Source organism: Sphaeramia orbicularis, chromosome 14 (genome assembly GCF_902148855.1).
Source record: "Sphaeramia orbicularis chromosome 14, fSphaOr1.1, whole genome shotgun sequence".
NCBI classification, from domain to species: Eukaryota; Metazoa; Chordata; class Actinopteri; order Kurtiformes; family Apogonidae; genus Sphaeramia; species Sphaeramia orbicularis.
In genome coordinates, this window is record NC_043970.1 from 35511644 (window position 1) to 35529135 (window position 17492).

At 39.6% G+C, this 17492-nt stretch overlaps 1 long non-coding RNA gene across 1 annotated transcript; it reads right to left on the reverse strand.

Moving 5' to 3' along the window:
• Positions 1 to 3139: 3139 nt before the first annotated feature.
• Positions 3140 to 12208, reverse strand: LOC115433452 (uncharacterized). Its single transcript, XR_003937363.1, has 3 exons — positions 12196 to 12208; positions 9824 to 9828; positions 3140 to 3208 (listed from the first exon to the last, which is right to left on the reverse strand). It is a non-coding gene; the product is annotated as an uncharacterized LOC115433452 (long non-coding RNA).
• Positions 12209 to 17492: the final 5284 nt, after the last annotated feature.

Here is a 17492-nt window from a genome sequence, read left to right on the forward strand (position 1 = left end):
CCCTACCTCCCATTTACCCAGCATTCCTGCCTTGACCTCTGACCTCAGGACTCACAGAATCGCAGCCCAAGGGCTATGACCTGGTGCCCTCTGCGGTGACCTTTTGAATGTTTGGCGCCCCTCCCCAAGTCAAAAAGTGAAACAGTTTGTCCCCTCGGAATGAATGACCTCTCGTCCCCTTGTCCGGCAAAGGTATGTGAGTAGGTTGACCCCGCTCAACCTTTCATTAGCGCTTCCTTTTATTACAGCGCTTCCTCCCTGCTGCCTCGTCAGCACGTCACAGTGCGGGGGATGGTTGGAGGAAGGAGGGAGGGGAGGTGAGGGGTAGCAAAAAGAGACAGAGAAGAGAGGGGAGAAAGTAAGAAGCAGAGAAGGACAGAGAGTAGTTTAAAGGACAGAATAAGAGACAGATAGAGAGGCACAAAAGGGGAAAGAAGGAGAGATAGGGATATAAAACGAGGGCAGGAGATAGAGCCAAGGAAAGATAGATTGGCAGCATCTGCTGCGTTGACGGAAATGTCACCTTTAAATGGCTTCCCTGTCCTTGATGCCGGACCTCCCTATCTGATCTCTATTCTCCTTGGGAGTTGTAGTTCTGATGACTTATGTAGGACACAAAACAGATCTCTTATAAAATATAGCCCCAGTTCAAGATAAGCTTGCAGCAAACGGAAAAACAATTTCTCATGCCTCCTGTGGCTGTGTGAGTTCTACTGAAATTGACCATTTGAATGTTCGGTCAAAGGTCATTGTGCCATGTATGAATAAGATAATTGGATTTTGTGGCTTGCTGATACGGAGAGCTTACCAGGTGATGCAGCTACCCGCCCCAGTAACTGTAATTCAATTTTTCTCTTGTTTTGCTCTCACATGATATGAAATATATTTTCTTGAACACTGCTACAGTGAGACACCTCTGCTTATCCTGAACACATTTACCTTAGATAAAGGCGACTACCTCACAGGATACACAATATTTTAAATATAGCAGTGAAGATTCGGCTTTTGTGCTCCGGATGTTAAAAAATAGACTCCCCAAAAAAGAAGAATCATGAATGTGAAATGTGAGTTTTATATAGATTTCATGCAGCTTAATCCGCCCCAAGGCAAGAACAGCATATCCACATCTGGAAGGTGGCAGATCATGCTAACTGTCATTTGACATGAGATGCTGTTGACATGTGTAAGAGATATGTGTGTGTGCGTGGATGTGTGTGGGTGTTTGTGAAGTATAGAAGGGTTGGGGGATCTACAGAATTTTGAGGCTAAGTCAGATCATGCTGACATTGCCTCCATGTGGTGGCTTGCCACAGGGCACAGCGGTGCCACACTTGATGTCATTTCTATCTTAAATGTCACTCTCAGTAAGCCCATCACCATCTACTGGCTCATGTCCCCGGGGCCACATTCACCCTTCAACCTTACAGTAATGTAGCAAAGAGGAGAGGGCAGCCAGACGTCGTCTCCGGGTCTTGAAGGCTGCTGTTTACTCCTTTTTTACATAATCTATTGTGTCACTGTAACTCACATGTACCTTCAAATATATAATGAGCTACCATGGACGTGTGAGAGCTCCGCTGTATGGTTTTACGTGGGCAGTTGACGTGTGCTCACTGGTCCCACCACTGGCCCTATAGTGACCTTTGACCTGACCTGACCAGGGGTCATGAGGTGCCCTTTCATTCCCAGTGGTGTGGTGACAGCAAGGCTAATTACCACACTGTGAGGCTGGGAGAGCCATAAAAGGAGTTATGGCTTCACAATGACAAAGCACTGGAAACGCAGGTGATGCTTTAGTGCACTAGGGCTGTATTGATGAATGAATGAGGGGGAGACAGAAGGGGCAGGACATAATAATGAAAGAGGTCTACTTTTATTATGTAAAGATGTCAAAAGCCAAGTTAAGTTAAAGGTATTATACTTGACATTTGGCCATTAAACATCTAAAAATGACTAGATTTAATTTGTTCATTTCAGGACTGCAACAAATAAGTAATTTGTTTTCAACTATTAAATTAAGCAGCAGCTATTCTGGGAAAAATAATCAAAATTAGCCTAACTGAATGTTTTCTGTTTTCTTTCATCCTTCTACTGACCAGACATCTTCAGCTTTAGGAAACACATTTTTCACAAACTAAACTACTAATCAGTTAATCAAGAAAATAATCAGTCAATCAATGTTTTGTTGATTTGCCTTCTTACATTTAGGGCTGGATGAAAAAGCCTAAAAAAATTGTGGCTGTTATCAATTTCAAACTAAATTCTCCTTGAAGACAAACATATGTTTCTTCATCATAAGTAGGTTTCTTTATTAAAAGTAGATGCCATACATAACTGAAGAAATGTTTTCCCAACAAATATTTTATATCAAGGAAACAGGTCGCACTGAAACATTTTTGAGCAAGAAAGGTCTCCAGAGAAAAACCTTAAATATCGATTAATCAAATTGATATTCAACCAAGGTAAGTGCATGAAAAATCAATAAATTGATTAGTCAACAGGGTAAGAATAATCACTTTTTTTTTTCACTTGGCTAATTTTTAGTTGAAGTAGGGGTGGGAGGAGATTTACATTGTACTTGATAGAGATGCAGAACTGACATTAATTTTATTTATTTTATTGATTTGTTTGACGGGGACAGTGCACATTAATCAACATTGCATTAAATGCACCAGAGTTGAGCAGAAGGCTATTTTTCATCTGTTGTCCCTGGACAGATTTTACAGTGTCATCCTAAACAGAAGTGTAAGATGAAAGTTAGAATTATGAGTATTTTGTGTAAGGCATGTACCACAATAAGACTGAAACCGCAAGATGCTATTAGTACTGCATAAGTTACATCAAATCTTGGGGGGGGGGGGGGTTAAAAGGAGTTTTAAAGAATTAAATGCTGTACTTGGGGTTCATCCACAACTTGGTTGTTTTTTTTTATTATTTTGGTTTGGGTGGAGGGTAAATGTTAACAATGTCATGATCACTAATCAACTAATAAGCACATAATTGGTTTGATTTTTTCATTCTGAAAAGTGATTAGTGTCCATCCCTCAAATCCATAACTGTTTTACTGAGTCACATGTCAGTGACTCCATGTTTCCTTTAATGCCCTCTCCATACCAACGTAATCAATACACTTCAACAACCAACACTTAAGGAAATGCAAGTTTACAACTGAGCTTGTTGCTGCTTCATCTTCATGACAGAATAAAGCCTCGTCCACTATTATCCACAGCCTCCACAGGTTGGACAGCAACAACTGTGGTTTGTCCAAACTTTAGAACCAGTTTGGAGTCAGTTTTGCCTTGTGTGGACAGAAATATTTGTTAAAACAAAGATTGTTGATAGAATAGTTTGAGGAGATAAATGTCTGTTTAGAAATATATCCCTGGTTACTATGCACTGGGCATAAAAGGAAACACAGCAGTGTTCTATCAATTTCAATGAAACTGCATGACTTTAACGTATAACTTTGTCTCCAAACTTCATTTCTGTCTTAGTCACATCAAACAGATTTTAGTTTCGTAGTAGTGGAGAAAACAACAACTCTGACAACAACATCAAATAGCATCTTTTGTTTCTATTCCATTGTATGTGTTTAATATGTGAAGAGACCATTGGAAAAGGACAACAGAAGAGGAACTAGACATGTGCACATTTCCTGAAGGCAATGTAATCTGTGTGCTTGCCTCTTGTGGACTTGTAGTTATGTGCGATGTAAAAGCAAGAAATAGTACCAAAGAGGGACTGTTTATAAGTAAAGTACTGCATATATTTAGATGAAAGTAATGTTGTTCTACATTGCATTTGTATGTACAAGTTAGTTATTACATAAAATGTTTGCTATAGCAGTGCAGCAGCACAGAGCAGCACAACAGGAAAGAGAAAAAATAAGGATCAGCTTAGCTTAGACACCGTTTTTCCAAAACCTAAATTTACAAATTGCATAAGATTAACAGCAGAATTTGTAATTTGCATGAACAATTTTTAAAAGGTTAATGTATTAAATTTCTCCCAAACACACACACAAAAGAAACACAATTCATGGACAGAGGTTGCAAATTGAAAAAGCAAAAAAACAAACTGCACAAAAACCATGAAAAGGGGTCAAGCCAATTTAGGGCCCTTTTAGGGGTTCTAAAAGGAGACTGAAACTACAATTTCCAATCACCTCCTGAGTCTATCACAGAGGTAGATTAATCAAAAAGATGGGGCTTTAATCAGTATTTAAAATTGGAGTCAATGGTCAGGATAGGGCAAACTGAGGTGGAGGTCTCCTTCTAAAGACCTCTACTGACCAATTACTGCCAGGTGAGGAGAAACACAGCGGGTGCACCTGATAACCACTAACGACCCCTGGACAAGCTCCAACCAAGAAAGAAAACAACTGTGGGATCTGTGTCTGGAACAAATGACACTGAAAAGATGGGAATTCACTAAATCCATATATATATATATATAATTAAAGTTGAAAGCAGCATTGGTCGGGACCTTGCGCTCTGGCCTGGTTCTGCCACCCATCCATGTTTTTTTGGCAGTTTGAATGAAATGAAATTGTACGAACAGTTGAGGATTTGGTCATAAAAGGGGGGAAAAGTAATTAATGCTCATTATTTAGCCATTTTAATAAGGCTTTTATTTTGAAAAACCCTACTCTGTGCGTGTGTGTGTTCTGTGTACCTGCGCTCTCATTGGCTGATCTGTTAGTGGTGCTGTCCTGCTCTCACCTGATTGGGCAGGTTGGCCAACAGATAGAGGACAAAGTCTCCGACCCATTTGATCAGCTGCTGCAGAGGCAGGGGGCTGTCCGCCACAAACTCCTCTGTCTTCAGATTGATCGTCACCTTATCGATATCTGGGGAAAGGCGCGTCCCCACCCCCCTGGCATCCTAGGGTTCTGTCCCTTTCCCCTGGCATCCCCCAGTCGGGCTGTACATTTATCATATTATGGAATAATTTTAGGATCAAATGTGTGGCAATGGTAGCCATTTGAAAATGTCCCAATTCCTTTTGAATGGACAAATTCAGCCAGTTTTCCGCAACTTTAATGAAATCGCAACTTTAATGAAATACGTGCATGAATGTTAAGTAATAGCACATCTTTCGAAACCAGGCTGCACATTTTTGCAATAATATGTTTGGGTCTATTTCCAACGTTCTTGGCCTCATTTTTTTTTTCAAAGTTTTGTGATAATAAGTCAGAATAATAATAAATATGACGAACAACATTGCCTTGTGCTTTGCATTACATGCAATGGCAATCATATCATGAACTTGTCTAAATCATATTTACTTTGATTAAAAAGAAAACCAAGTCAATTAAACTGCTGACAAGGAGATAGATTTAATTTTAAATAAAAAAAATATGCAGTTGGCAATTATTTAACTCAAAGTTTGAGTAAATAACCTAAACCACAAATAAATGGAAAGATTGATGCCTTTGTATTCACACATGAAACTGCCACAGAGTTCAGGTGTCTGTGGAGACACATTCCTCCCATGAGGCAGCATTTTCTTATTTAAAATACCAATTTTATCATATGTAAATCATTTATTTGTTTGTAAAATTCTGTAAAGTACTGTCTCACACTGCACAGGCTACTTCTTATGAATGAGAGAATGAGGTGATGTTCACGTTACTGCACTTTAATACAGAACTAAAGATTAAGTGATGAATGTGATGAATTAATTTGTTTTTAGGCCATCCATATTCCTGAGTAACGTCTCTACACAGATGCTTGTTTTGTCACTATTCTTCCATTTGCGACTGAGCTAATTGTCTCTACACTCACATAAATACTGTGGCAAGCTGCCATTATGAATACATGAGTAATTTATGTCAGGTTGGTTTTCGTTTAATTCTACCCCATTATGTACAGGTGTGATGAATATATTTGCTGTCCAGTACCAGTGTTTCAGTAACACTAAATGAGTGTGGTTTTAGTTAAACGCTTTAATAACTCAAAAAACACTCTGTCACAGTAAAAATGATTTGCTGCCTCTCTCAGCTGTGTGTCTACTTTATAATTTCCAAAGCCTCCATTATAGAAATGCATCTTTGGCATGAACACCGTTGTAGGAGGAGTTGAGCGTTTTGTAACACTGCACTTTATGACAGCAGCGTATAGCGAATATTGAGCGTCGTCCTAATTGTCTGCACAGACATCCACAGTTCCCGTTACAAAAGCCAATATCCTCCCATAAGCACGCTGACACAAACTGATGGAGTTTATTCTCCACTAAAACTCAGCTGCAGATCAGAAGAGTTTCTTTGTTTTCATTTCATGACTTAAAGCGGTCCTGTGTGCTGCTGCTGCACGACTCAGACGCCACTTTATCAAAGACACAATAATGAAACGCTTCCTTACAACCTCTAAATATAGAATGCAATGAAAGCGGTGTCAAAAAAACAAACAAACGCAAAATAGATAATCCATTTGTGACCCATTTCTGTCCCTGTGTGGGCTCTATTGTTTAGAAAAATAATAATTAAAAAAAAATTCTCTCCCCAGGCACTTAAATATCTACAAAGCTCTCGTCGCTGACAAAGAGTTCGTCACTGTGGGACCATGAGGAAATTAGGACTCCTGAGCAGGAGGCTTGTACAACAACCAACACTCTCCTTAAAAAAATAAAAGAGTAGAACTGTCGCTTGTTATACCGCTGGTGTGATCCCACTTCTAATTTTGAGATTCCCACCCCTATGTGTGCATCGGAGTGTGTGAGGCTGAGAGCATTAGTGCTGCCCCTATGATCGCACAACGGCAGAGGAAGAAGGACTTTGTCGCCATGTGTGTTTTTAATAGGATAGCAAAATAAACCTGTTTTCTGGTCAGCAATTATCCATTCTTCTGGCTCAATGTAAATTAGGAAAAGCTGCAGAAAAGAGGCTTTGAAGCCATAAGAAGAAGGGAGAACATAGACAGGATCTCAAATTAATGTCTGCTTTATTTTTTTATTACTACGACTTTACACTCTGGCTTCCCAGGCCCGTCCAGTGGCCCTGGTGTCTGCATCATATTTTGTTTTCTACAGAGCCTATACTGCTGGTTGGGACGAAATCAAACACCTTTTTCTCATGTCAAACCACAGAATGTCGGACCACCTACCCCCCACCCCACCCCTCCTCCTCGTCCTCGTCTCTGTTTTCTGAACCACAGTGCTGACTGTCAGGAGAACCCAGACAAAACATGGGATCATGACTGCGGCCAAGTGGCGTGGATCGCATGGATTATCATTTCAGCATTTGGCTTCCACAGAGGGAGTTTCAGAAAGACTTCATCTTTTCTTTGTGTGATGAAGCTGCAGTTAATGACAGAGTAGACGTTCAATCATAGACAAATAAGAGCGTTGTTCAAACAGTAGTGATGACAGGTGAACTAGACTGGAACGATAGTGGAACGTAACTCAATATTTTTACTCAATTACTGGACTGAGGAGCAAATTTGATGTTCTTGTACTTTACTTTCCTGACGGCTTTAGTTACTTTTATTATTCTTTCATTATTGCTTATGCATAGATATATATGCTCAACATAATTGGAACTTTAATCTTTTACTTTTGTGCACTCTCTCCATCAAATAAAGCAATAAAATAAATGAAAATAAGATAAATTAAACTTTCCAGACTATAGTTTTCCATCCCCTCTCTGTCCAATGTTGAATTTAAACGAATTACAATAAATATGAAGATTAAATGCTTTTTTGGGGGGTGGGGCTTGGACAACTCTATGGGTGCATCAAATTTAGCTGATATCAACAAAACATGTATCTGCAAATAAGATGCCATTTTACAGATGACAATGGATGATATTGAACTGTTTTGCTATATTCAAGGTTTTGTCACAAATTTGCTTGATTGAATTTGCACTCAAAGCATTTAAAACAGTGTTTTTAATTTTTAATGCATTTCTGGGGGCAGAGATGATTCTGAAAACAAAATAATCAAACAGAAAATAACATGTAGTCTGAGTTAGAAAATTCTCCTCCTTCCTAGGCTAAATAAACTCTTTAAAACCCTCTTAGATTACCTGCATCATCAGCTCTGTAGAGATATGTGTACAGCATAGCTACAAACATATACTTTTAGAGTATTTAATGCATTGTTGTAGAGTACCAACAGTCAAGGCTGGCCAGAAAGATCTTAGGACAGTCTTTTGAATCACAATTTTATGTAAAAATGTTTCCCCTGGATTGGTTTCCTGAGGTTTAGGGTGTTTTCACACTGGGTACCCAAGTCTGTATCTGAGTACGTTGGACCTCAAAGTCCACTTAATTTTATCAATGTGAATGCAAGCATTCTGTGCGCGAGTACCATACCTGAGTCTAGTTGAGAAGGTAGTCCTGGGTACGGACTGTGTGGACTCCAGTATGGTACGTTGCAGTGTGCGATTCGTGCCCAAGAACGGACATGACCTAATCACCACTCCAACAACAGAAATGACCTATCACCATGAGATCATAGATGGTGCTCCTGTTTTTAATTTTATTTGTATATATTTATTGAAATAGAATAAGCCATACAGATAGCAAAAAATAATGAGATCATTTACAAGAAATGTAAATAATGTACAAAAATATAAGGAAAGAGAAAAAAGAATTTAAAATAAATAAATAATAATACATAAAAGAAAAAAAATTAAGCAACCTTCTCATTACAACCTGTATTCAATTTTTCACAGAGACGTTTAGTGTTCAGTCCTTTGACATTTTTGGCATTCCTGTCACCAGAAAAAGCTTCGGATCCGTGTGGCATGGGCTCGCCCTTCTTCACTTTGCCTCAAAAAGGCTAACAGATAGAAAGTATCGCTAGCATTGTAGACAAATGAACAGAACAGTTGCTCGGTTGATGACGTAAGTGTTTGTCTTCTTTTGACTTCCGCGTTTGTTGAATCGTGACAGAATTTCTTCCGCACCGCCACCTACTGGTTTGGCCCTGTAACACCCACTCGTACTGTCGGCACAGGCTGCAGTATGTGCTTGTGAACGCAACATCTGCAGGAAAGGTGTGAGCATGTCCAGGTATGGCACGGATCCGGAAAACGCCCTTAGTCTGTGTGTCATGGTTTTGAGTTGTTGCATCTGACTAGAAACTCATTTCAAATTACAACATTTGACAAGATCTGCATGGAGTAAACACTACTCCACATTTTCCTCTACATGCAACTGTCGTGTTTCCATTAATTAGACTGTAGTGTAATTGGTACACTAGGCTTTTATAATGAATCAGGACAATAATCACACAAATGTATCTGTTAGTCTTTGTATTAAGATCCATTCTGGATGTATGTGAAGTACAGTATGTACAGCAATAAAACCAGTTTCAGTTCCAGGTTAAAAACAGCTTCTATAAACCAAAGTGGTTCTATTTAGTGTGACTACCCTTTGCACTTAACATATCTGCAACCCTTTTGTTCAAACAATATGAGATCTATTGCATTAATTTTCTGATGTTTTACACCAGGTTTCAGAAGCCTCTAATTGTTTGTGCTGCTTCTTTTCATGGGGTCAGGGGTCACACTAAATAGTGACTTTAACCCTTAAAACCTATTTATTTTAGTTTTGTGTGTGTTTTTTAAGGCTGTGCATATATTTCTTGCTTCTGAAGAAAAGAGAATGAGAAATAAATATGTATGTTCATTTCAACCCTGAAGCTAAAAGTCGAATAAGATTTCTGCACAGTACTTATGTGTCAAAATATGTAAATATACATCATTACTAGAACATAAAGCACTGCATCCGAGCCCCCTACAAACTTGTGCATGCTTGAGTGCTTATGTTGGATGGTAATTTGTTGACTCCATTTCTAAACTGTAGATACCATCACAAACCGTTGCTATATATGATCAGAGGAGAATCACTGGGTCAGTCAGTCTAGACATGGTTACAGTCTGTTCAAAGAGCAACAAATACATGTAAATGTGTTCACATATTTTACATACTGTGTCTTTAATAAGGTAGAGAATGAAGAACCTTCACTTGTTGTGTATTAGTGTTAGCACTTAGTGAGGATTTGAATACTTGTTAGATGTGTCACCTGTTAAGTGTTTGGATGAGGGTTGTTCATACCAGTGGAGGCAGGGCGTACAGAGATGCCACAAGGGCAGGTGATGCGGCGTTGTGATGCCGCCTGACATCTTCCTCAGAGGTGTTTCAGGCAACAAATAGCAGGTCTGTCTGCTGTCAGCCCGTAGGCCACCTGGGGGGTCAGGCCTGACACTCTGCGCTGTGACAGCACAAGCCCCCTCCACCTACCTCCCCCCCACCATCCTACTTCTCTTAGGCCAGGGCCAGGCAAGAGTCCCAGAATGCACCAGGAGCCGTCACGGCCGATGAGAAGTGATGCTGGTGAGGAGGGAGAAAAATCCCTCTTTCCTTAAGGTGCAATGAAAGGTCAGTAGCCCGGTATCACTGGGAGAATTACTCACCACACTGCCTACCTTGACATCATCAGAGAACCGACCTGCGGGGAATGAGCGAGAATGAGATGCGGGGAGGGAACAGGTGGAGGACTGAGAGCTGCAGCAGATAGGTGGTGAGGGAGTAATGAGTCGGGAGGGGGGAGCTGAGGATGACAGGGTCAGGGGAAGGTGGGGAGGCAGGTTGAGGTAATGGGCTATAGGGAATGTGTATCTGTCCTGGTGTTCGGAAGCCCGGTGTGTACGTGCTCTATTTGGGGAGAAGGCGAGGGTGGGGGGTCGCTGAAGACGTCTTGCCCTTGCAGCACTTCATCACATTCAGTTTTTTATCCACGCTTCCTGAACTTCCACTGGCTTTTCCGCTCCAGTTGGCTCTGCACGGACAATGTGATCAGAGTGTCCCCTGCATGTGCATTGTGCAAGCATGTTCCGGTCTTTAGTTAAGATGTCAGTGGTGTGCACACCTCCCCAAGGTCAACACCCTAATGAGAAATCTCCAGGGACAACAGTAATTATCAAATAACTAAATGCAAGGACAAGCAAAATACAATAATTATTCTTGGACCCACTGCTGATAAAAGGCTTCATCACATCCTTTTCTTTTTTTCCCTCCAAAACACTGGACACAACTCTGGTTTACTTCCAAATATATTGCAAATTTTTAAAGAACTTTCAGAAAATTGGCAAAAGTGAATGTGAATTTGTATGTTATTAGGAGTTGGTTGCAGAAGGCATGTATTAGTTGTAACTGAATATTTTAACTGCCCGTTTTAGCAAAAGATTGAAATAGTTCAATGCTCCCATCCTTCTATGTTTGAGTAATCATTAACATAATGGGATGTAAAATAAACTCAGTGCAACACAGCTTCTAAGTGGATTTAAAAACTTTTCCATATTAATGTACTGGTTTGTACCAAAGCTGAAATGTTGAGGAGCTGATGGATAAAATCAGAGATTTACATTGTTTAAAAACCTGAATTTAACCTTGATTTTTTTTTGCCCCTGAAGTGGTGGTACATCTTAGTCTTATTCCACCTTTATCTGTGTTGTATTTTCAGGGTTGAAATGATCATACATATTTATTTCTCTTTCTCTTTTCTTCAGATACAACAGATAAATACAGAAAATATGTGCACAACCTTAAAAGACACACAAAAAACTGAAATAAATGGGTTATAAAGGTTAAAGTCACTATTTAGTGTGACCCCTGACCCCATGACATGAACCGGCACCAACAGTTAGAAACATCTGACATGTGTTGAATGAAACCTGGTATAAAAATCAGAAAATTAATGCAATAAATCTCATATTGTCTGACTAATAGAGTTAAAGATATGTTAAACGCAAAGGGAAATTTTTGTTTTTAGTACTGTATATAATTCACATATATCCAGAAGGGATCTTAATGCATATGTATGTGGTCATTAGAACTTTACTAAACCAACAAACCTAATGTTGAACAAGGACTTTTACACAGAACACCTGTTGCTCACAATGCGTCTTTGAAAGTCATCAAATTTGCTTCTAAGAATTTTTGTTTGTCACTTTTGAGAGTCTGATCGCCCACAGATTAAAACAGTTTCTTATCCGGTTTGTCTGACTCTTTAAACTCCTGTCTTCTATCAATATGTCAACTTTTCCGTTTCTCTCAAGCATCGTAATATACTGTTTGTTTTGGCGCAAACTGAAAATGTGCATGAAAACAGCTGGACGAAGCAATGAGTTCTTTCAATTGTGTATCATGTCGGTGTTAGTCAGGGCCTGCCACTTCTGAGTTCTGGAACCATCTGCTACTTCATACATCTTCTCTAATAGCTTTCCTTTTCCATGAGGGCCGTCTCACTATCTGACACAATGTAGTAATGTACAAAGACATTCATTGTGACTGCACGGCTGCGTGGCGTTCTCTCAACCTGCCCGCACATAACAAGTATTGCAGCACACAAGCGCTCACAATTTTGACTGCTCTGGAGTCTGCATAGCGTGGAGGGAAGCTGAGCGCAGGGTTTGAGATTGATCAGCAGTGAGACAGTGGCTGTGCCGCTTGCTGAGTGTTTCTGATTTTTTAAGGTCACCCTCACTAGAGCCAAAAGGGCACATCAATTTTAGAGCCCTCATGAGGAGGCACCACGTCTTCTCCTCGATCACTCAGCCCCCTGTGGAGGAACGACATCTGAAGGTGCATTTGATTTGTGTGAAACCTGGTACTGTGCATGATCAGAATAAAAAATAAACACAGGCAACCTGGGTAAACAGATGGATAGCACCTCAACATGCGGTGCTAGACAGCTTCAGAGAACATGTAACAACTGGAAGGCAACTGATTAGTAACTTGGCAGTTGTCAAAAACAATATGGTACTTTGTAGTCATATTTAATGTGCATTTTCAAAACATAATATTTGTACAGTTGGACGCAAGAGTACTAGCATTTATCATGTTCCCCTGTCAGCTTCACATAGCTGACAGATGCAGTTGAAAAGTTTCTTGCCAGCTGATGTCTGTGAGATTTCGGAACCTCAAGATTGGTTGTCTAGAACATAAGCAGGTTGCATGTTAATTTTGCAAACAAAGAGAAAACATGCATAACACACTCCACTAACAAACCTCATCAGTTGTTTTCTTATGTATTCATTCTTGTGGTAAGTGTAATTGGCCTAGACATGACCTATTGAAAAAACGGAAAAGGTCAAACAAAGTGCAAAGCTGCTCAACGTCTGCATCCAGTAACGTAGGTTTGGAAAGCAGTGCAAGGACAAAAACAATGAGGTGCTCATCCCTGAGACAGCTTCAGGGAACAGCAGTGAGTGGGAGGAGAGTGAAAAGATAACATCACAAAAAAAACACAGGCAAGGAGACGGAGAACGAGGGAGAGTGCAGGAGGAGGAGGAGGAGAGGCATCAGAGATCAGGGTGACCCTGCGCCACTCAGGAACATGTTCTGCCTATAAGCTAAAAAAAAAAGCCTAAAAGTTTACCACTGAATAATCTCACTCCTGTCACTGTCCCAGGAACTCAGCACTGACATTGACCATGTTCCAGCAGTGCAGGGGCACGCCGCTCTCAAAACTCTAGAGAATGAATGCCTGACACGGCTGAGGCGTGTTTTTAGCCAATAAGCCAACTAAGGTAACCCTCAGAAACCTGCTCTAAACACACCTCCAATACATGCAACACTACAGGCTAAAACTTTCTTCTGAGGGAAAATATTTTTCATGGGGGAGGGGGGCAGAAGAAGAGGAACACTGAGGAAGCAGGCTCAGAAAAACATCCCAGCAGATGGTGTCTTGCTTTGATATATGTCAGGTTTAATGGAGCTTACCTACCATCAAAGCAAAACAAACTCTTTACTTAAATTGAGTGAGGCTGACCAAGATGTGCATTAGTGTGTGGCAAAAAGGAAAGAGCTGTCTGTGGTCACAGGGACTTAAAAAATGTTAACAATTAGGCAGCAGTTCAGCTTGTCCTCAATAAGTGACCATTCATCTCCAGTAACACTTTTACAAACAATATAGCCTCAGCTGGATGAAAGAGGAGTCTGATAACAGTGACTGAAGCTGTAGCATTTAACACCAGCAACTTTAGGACAGTACATCTTCAAAACAGCCACTGACAAAAACAGCATTTATGGATTTTTTTGTTCTTTGCAATTAACTTAGTGGACATCACATTACATTGCAGTTATGCGCAGAAGATAAACGCATATATGAAGAGGTTGTTTTAGGTGGTGATATTTGCTGGATTGTCCAATCTGAATGTCAAGAAAACAGCACAAAATATATGTTAATTAAGATATGACTAAATAGTTACATTTATAGTATCACACATTATGTGGAATATGGGGAAAAAAACTGTTTGCTTGTAGAGGTGTGGGATTTTTTGTTTCAGAGATGCATTGCAATGAAAACACCAGGATGAAATCATGAGAATCATTGTAATGTTTACGTCGTGATGTGGGTCACACAGACAACTATTAATATTTTACATAGTACATATGTAGTACATACCTACATACATGAAGTACATACCTAATAAAAGGAAGTTTGGATTTCTCTGACTATTAATCGATGAAAACGCTGAAAATTTAGGATATATCACTGAGCATTTGATCATGGTAAACCACATGTCTTGTGCAGCGCTAATGTCAAAAGTGTCCTGTTGACTATTGTCAAGTGGAATTTATTATGGTGGAATTTTTGCACATTAACATTGAGCCCAAACATTAAAATAGTTAAAGGTCCTCCAAAAAGAAACAACACAAAGAACCAAGCAGTTCTGTCAAATTATAAGTGGAGAACCTTGTCAAAACTTGCCACTTTCATGTGTATTTCATGTGTGTTGTTGTTTCATTTAGAGAGAGGGAGTGGAATCATTATCATTCAGATTGTAGAAGGGGGGGTGAATGACAGCTGAATGAGTCAACCAGTAGCAGGCTTACTCCAACATTCAACTTCCTGTCAGTCACACTACTTGTGTCCTTTAAGACAGTGTGTTGTTAAATTACGAATGGAGTTGGTTAATGTCAATGACCAGTTCCCAGCAGAAATAAGTACAATAAACATCACATGGCATGTTCAACATTTGTAAGAGGCTATATTTAGTATTTGATATGAAAAATTCATGATAAATTGTATGATTAATGACCTAAAGTTTTCACTGGTGTTAAGAATAAAGAGCCATGAAGTTCTGCCAAAGATGCCAATGTATTGGATTGTAGAGATATGAAGTGAATTTATTTCCAATGATGGTCCGGGAGATTTATTTGACCACTAGAGGGAGTAGTGAGTTACTCTGCCATTCTCCCATACTGAGGATAACCAACAACAGCAAAGCATCAGAAAGTGACCGGATAGAATGAAAACGAAGAAATAACTTTTAAAGTCAGTAAAAGTAACTTGGTGATGAAAGCTAAAAGCACTGTTGTTCTTTTCACCACTGGACACAGCTCTTTTACCTTTCTTTCTTTCTTTCTTTCTTTCTTTCTTTCTTTCTCTCTTCTCTGCCGAAAGCTTGACTAGGAACTGGAGATGGAAACTAGCAATAGCTATAATCTCTTTATGTGAATCATCAGTTACTACAGCTTGTTTGTAACAGGTAGAAGTTGTACAATGTAATTTGCATTGTCCTTATCAAATAAACTTTAGAAATAAAAAAAAAATAAAAATGAAAAGAATGGAGCTTGATGCTGAAATGGCAGCATTTCTTCTACATGGGTGACTTTGATTCTGAGGCTTAAGAAGGTATAATATGATGTGATGTTGTTATCTTTGCTAAGTTGCTGTTTGTTGATCCATGGTTCAGACTAAACTGTGACAGTTCTGACCTTGTTTGGATGATTCCAAACAGATTTTTCGTGCAGCTATTGACAACACAAACTCAACAGAAAACAGAGGTGATATATGGTTTTTACCGTCAGCCCTCACCACAGGGTATTGTCATCAGTTTGTCGTCTGTCCGTCCATATATGCAAAAACTTTGGTGTGGACTGAAGGCTGAGGATTTCCAAGTATAGGCATGTTGTGTTATTGTGGCTGTTTTCTGTCTCAAAACAGAACTGAGCTAACAGAGCTATAATGTAATGTAATAATGTAATCAGCTGACAAAGCACATGAAGATTATAAAACACAACTAGAAGCACTCGGAGAGTGCAGACCTCCGCCAAGGCTGATCAGTGGCCCCCCCTGTGGGCCCCCCCCACGCCAAGGAGGTTATGTTTTTGCCAGGGTTTGTTTGTTTGTTTGTTTGTCTGTCCATGAGTGTGCAACATAACTCAAAAAGTTATGGACAGATTTGGATGAAATTTTCAGGGTTTGTTGGAAATGGGCCCCCCCGTGGGCCCCCCCACCCCCGATCACCACCAAAATTTAATCATTTCTTCCTTATCCCATTTCCAACAAACCCTGAAAATTTCATCAAAATCTGTCCATAACTTTTTGAGTTATGTTGCACACTAACGGACAGACAAACAGACAGACAAACAAACAAACAAACAAACAAACCCTGGCAAAAACATAACCTCCTTGGCGGAGGTAATTATTTTGAGCAACTGTCAAAATAAGTTTGAAGAAGAAAACTTGATGATACCATAATCCAGATGTGTGTAAACAATGAGCTTTGTACTTTATTTAATGAGTGATACAGTCTTTGCATACATAGTGTTGATTTGTTGGTGGTTTTGGTAGAACTAAGTGTGTACTGGACCAAACTTCCCCCTGCTGGTCAGATTTTGGAATATTAATACTACATAGAATAATTTTAAATGAACGTATCTTGAATAATGGTGTTGGATATAATGGTTTCCCGCTGACCGCCGCTGGCAGATATCCTTCGTGTGAATGCAATAACAAGGACAGATTTGGTTGGATTTCTTCTCCCTTGGCGGAGGTAATTATTTTGAGCAACTGTCAAAATAAGTTTGAAGAAGAAAACTTGATGATACCATAATCCAGATGTGTGTAAACAATGAGCTTTGTACTTTATTTAATGAGTGATACAGTCTTTGCATACATAGTGTTGATTTGTTGGTGGTTTTGGTAGAACTAAGTGTGTACTGGACCAAACTTCCCCCTGCTGGTCAGATTTTGGAATATCAATACTACATAGAATAATTTTAAATGAACGTATCTTGAATAATGGTGTTGGATATAATGGTTTCCCGCTGACCGCCGCTGGCAGATATCCTTCGTGTGAATGCAATAACAAGGACAGATTTGGTTGGATTTCTTCTCCCTTGGTAACCAACATATAGGACCCCTAGTGGAAGAACCCTATTGATTTCAGCTTTTCTATGAGTATTATAAGTCATCCAAATGGGGTCGCTTTAGTTGAAAATCTGTTTTTTGGACATAAATCAAGCAATAATAGGCCGACTGAGATCAAATTTGGTTCATGTTGATCGTCTTACAAATATCCATTTCTCACTACCATCCAGAGTTCATATGGTGTCATTTTCTTTCACTAGATGGAGTTCTGTGGGGAAAAATTGGTTCTCTGACCATTATTCTGTCACTATCAGGTCACTTTATTATTTTTTTTTTTTTTACTCTAGTCATTGGCATTATTTACTAATGTATGTTCATAACTA